The 4,121-nt window shown below is 33.7% G+C and overlaps 1 pseudogene; it reads left to right on the top strand.

Annotated features, from left to right (window-relative positions):
• The first annotated feature begins 1,228 nt into the window (after window positions 1-1,228).
• On the top strand, window positions 1,229-3,483 carry LOC134267587 (uncharacterized; annotated as a pseudogene).
• The last annotated feature ends 638 nt before the right edge of the window (window positions 3,484-4,121 follow it).

The raw sequence follows: 4,121 nt of genomic DNA, 5'->3' as shown, positions 1-4,121 counted from the left end.
CTGGTAATGATATTACCAGGTCCAGCACAATGTCTTGATTAAGCTATATAGCTTTATAAAGCTAGATAGCTTTATTAACTACTGTAAATAGCTTTATTAACTATTGTAAATAGCTTTATTAAGCTATTTTGGAGGTGAAAATTACAAAAAAAAAATAAGAATAAATACAAAACAAAAAGTCGCATCATGAGTACTTGTCAACAAGTTCACCCGTGCATTAAAAATACACACAAAAATCACAATATAAAAGCGCTGCGTCTGGGGCGCTGGTCATTCCAAAGAATGTGCTGTTATGTGGAAATGTTTGAGAGGTGGCCAAAATACAACAACTTGCTGAATTATTGATAAAGTTTACCTGCCAATGTCTTCCAACCTGTTTTTCGCAAGATCTGCGCATCACCGGATGTAAGGAATTGCACGTTGTTGCAGAGGATATTTGATTAACGGTAATTTTTCCGTATATTCACAGCGTAGTATGGAAGCTCACTTTGACATAAAATAAATAAGAGAATGCAAACTTAAAATAATGATTAATACGCATTATATTTGCTTTCAAAATTATTTCATAAATTTTAATTTAAAGAATTAAATATATTTTGTAAATTTATACGTGTATTACATTATACATTTATTAATTTGATGGAAGTTTGAACATGGGTGGGGGGGGGGGGGGGGGGGTTGGGGGTTGGCAGTTGATGTGAACTATGTTTGCTCTTAAGGTATACGACCCATATTAGGACCAAAATTTCTAACCTTAAATATCAATTGTTTGTAAAATATTCTAATTTTATTTTAAAGCATTTTAGAGTAGAAAGGGATTTACCATGAGAAATTTTCAAAAATTTTATTCCCTAAGCAGAAATAAATTATTGAAGATTGCATTGAAGTCTATGAAAGAAGTAAGTTTTTTAAAATAAAAAAATGAATAATTCAAATATCAGAAAATGCTGTGGTGAAAAGATGTATTTGATAATTCTGAGTATTACAAGACAATTCTTTAAAAAATTTAATTTTATTGAATAAAATCAAAGGGAGATAACTCGTCAAGGGCAGGAAAAGGTCATAAATTAGGACATGTCCCACTCTTACATTCTCATACTAAAAGATGAAACACAAAATAGTTCTAACTGCACTAAGTATTCAGCTCATATATATCTATTATGCATTCAGTTCCATTGAATCTTGGGCTCGTATGGATCGGATACCTTAATTTTATTATAGTATAACAATGCCTGTCTGCAGCTGTAAACAACATCAACAGTTTGCAGAAAATGAAACATTCAAAGTTTATAGAATTGCCAGCAAGAAATTTAAAGCTGCAGTAGTGGACTCCCTCGTTCAAAATGGCCACCTCTCAAACAGGTCAGTGTATTTATGTACAGCTTGTTTTATATATGCAAAGAAACATTTCTTGCAACATGAAAAACACTTGGATGATCACCTTGTAGACCAAGTTGTAACATTAATAAAAACAAACAATATTTCAAACAACAATATTAAAAAAATCATGCAAGCTGTAGTGGAAAGAGGATCAGTGAAAGACAATATAGTGCAAGTGTCTGGTCCATACAAAGATGTAAATTTTTTTAAACAATGTGATATTGACACATGGGTTAATGACAGAAACAATGTTTTAAGATCTTTTATCCTGTCTCTGTGTAGCAAAAAGTATAGTGAAATGTCTGCGGCGGAAAAAAACTAAAGTAATTTTTGCCATAGAACATTTATATGCGCTTGTTGCGGGCAATGTCATCATGCCATTTTCATTTAGTGTTAATTTATTGACATTATATCTCGAATAGCAAGACTGTTTGCAACCTTTATTCTGGCGCCCACCCCGCAGGAAGCTATTCATCTTTAATAAACTGGATTGAAGAACACTCTACACTACCTATCACCATACCTTCCCAACATGACATTTTTACGTTTTTCGATAATAACCAAGTGTTGGCAGGAAATTGGAGAGTGAGGTATGATGCCAAAGCCATACTTAGTGTAAAAACGACTATCATCCATATTTTCCCAAACCCTTGCACCGATCTACAAATAAAAAATGAATTCTCTCCAAGAAACTGTTTTTATAACATTGAAATTTCAAAACACATTTCAACGTTAATGAATGTTTTTAATTTCTATGAAGAAAAGTTTAGTTCTTTGAGAGAAAACTTCAAAAAGAACAGGTTAGCCATTATATGTTCCCAGCAACGCCCCGGGTTAACATTGACAGAGGACGCTGTTTCATCACTATTGGTAAACAACAAGAAAATGAAATTTAGTGAGAAAAGCAAAAATAAAATAGATGCGTATTGTTTCATTGACCATCATCATAAGAATGCTCCAAAAATTCAAATGGGTAATCCCATCTCCCTTCACCCTTGTTCTTACGATTCAGTACAAGTTGTTTTAAGCAGCATTAAAGCTGAGGTGGGCATTCCTGAAAACAGAAAGTGGACACTAGTGGGATGCGATGGTCTCCCCTTCCTCCTATCCCATCTCATTATTAAGCAAAGTGAGACCTGCAGGACCTCCTAATTCTACCTGGTTTAGGATTGAAATAAATATGTGCAAAGGTATTTTTCTCTTTTGTGATAGCTTTCAAATAATGTATAATTAGCATCCAAAGTAAATTTTCTTAAACTATAAAAATAGAAATATGAAAATATAAAAAAAAGGAAAATGAAAATATGGTTTCTAATATGCAGCTCTTATGAAGCTAGTTTGGGAGGCTTTGGGAGTGGATCTAGCAAAACGTTTAGGTTATCGGTCACCGAAAGCTCTACAGGCCTGTCTTGATGGAAATGACCACCACAAGGCCATGCAGTTTCCTGAAATATTACTTTTGGGTACAGGTCAGTCCCAACAGATAGATGATGTAATTGATTTAAAGGAAAGAAATATTTTAAAAACATTAAAAAAAATTAAAAGAACGATTGTGTATTTATATATCTCTACATACATGTATAGGAGATAAATTGTTATACCCTTATGTGAAGGATTGCTTTGAAAAAGAAACTGTTCCTTCCACCAATGGCTATTTTACCTGGTGTAAAAATGTAGTGGATCCAATTTACAAGTAAATATTTCAGCATCGTTTAATATTTGCAAAGAAAATGATGCATCGTATGGTAATAAAATTAAAATATATCTATCATAATACAGGTTTATTATTATATTATTATTAATATTATTTACTCATGCCCTCGCAGTCTATTTATTCGTGCTGGAGTCAGAAGAAATAACAGCGATGTTATAATGGCATCAAGGACAACATTTTGCCCACTTTACTTTGGTGTTAGCAAAACTAATTACCAGCAGATTAAAGTACTGGACTTGATGATGCGAGTGTGTGCACCTACTGAAATACGTCAATACCTTGAGGACCATGAATCTTTTACCCATAAGAAATGCACTGCTGCGCATATAGAGCACAGATCATATAAAAAAGATAGCACTGCACTAATAAATTCTTTAACGATGATTTAATGGTTATTTTGCTGAAAATATATAATTTTAAAATGCCTTTTTTTCTCCTTATGTTAATCTGAAAATATATATTTAATAAATGAAATAATTCAGAATCTGGCCACCCAAGGAGAGGGTGCGGATTTTATACTTGAGGCCAAGAATAGACAAGCAAACAGCTGGCTACCGAGTGGAGCTCCAAAGGAGAAACACTGGAAGCAAACCTGTAGAAACTTGGATACTTTGGAAGAAGTCTGTATTTCTTTCTACCTTCCAAATTTCATAACGTGAAAAAGAACAAATAACACACTTAAGACTTTGTACGTTATATTTAAGGTTTATTTTTCTTTTCTATGAAAAGGACATTGGAACTTTGTTTTCTTTAATATAGCCTTTGACGTGAAATTCAACCCTTAACAAATGTCATGCACCCAGTACCCACAGTGGGCCAGGTCGCACCCTACCCATAATCCCCTGTCACCAGATCTCAAACAGATGTTACACTTTTCCGGCACTTAAGTGTTAATTGACTCTGTTTGGGTGCTTTTGTTCTTTACCATCAGTTTCCTTCTTTTCACTTTATCATGGTTTGGTGTTCCCTCTCCTTCAGGGTTTTTGGTGAACCTCAGCTCGTACTAAAATGTTAGGCGGTGCAATGG

Source organism: Saccostrea cucullata, unplaced genomic scaffold (assembly GCF_032062105.1).
Source record: "Saccostrea cucullata isolate Sc308-1 unplaced genomic scaffold, CSIRO_AGI_Scuc_v1 ctg18690, whole genome shotgun sequence".
In the NCBI taxonomy this organism is placed as follows: domain Eukaryota; kingdom Metazoa; phylum Mollusca; class Bivalvia; order Ostreida; family Ostreidae; genus Saccostrea; species Saccostrea cuccullata.
This window is presented reverse-complemented; position numbering and strand designations above follow the sequence as displayed.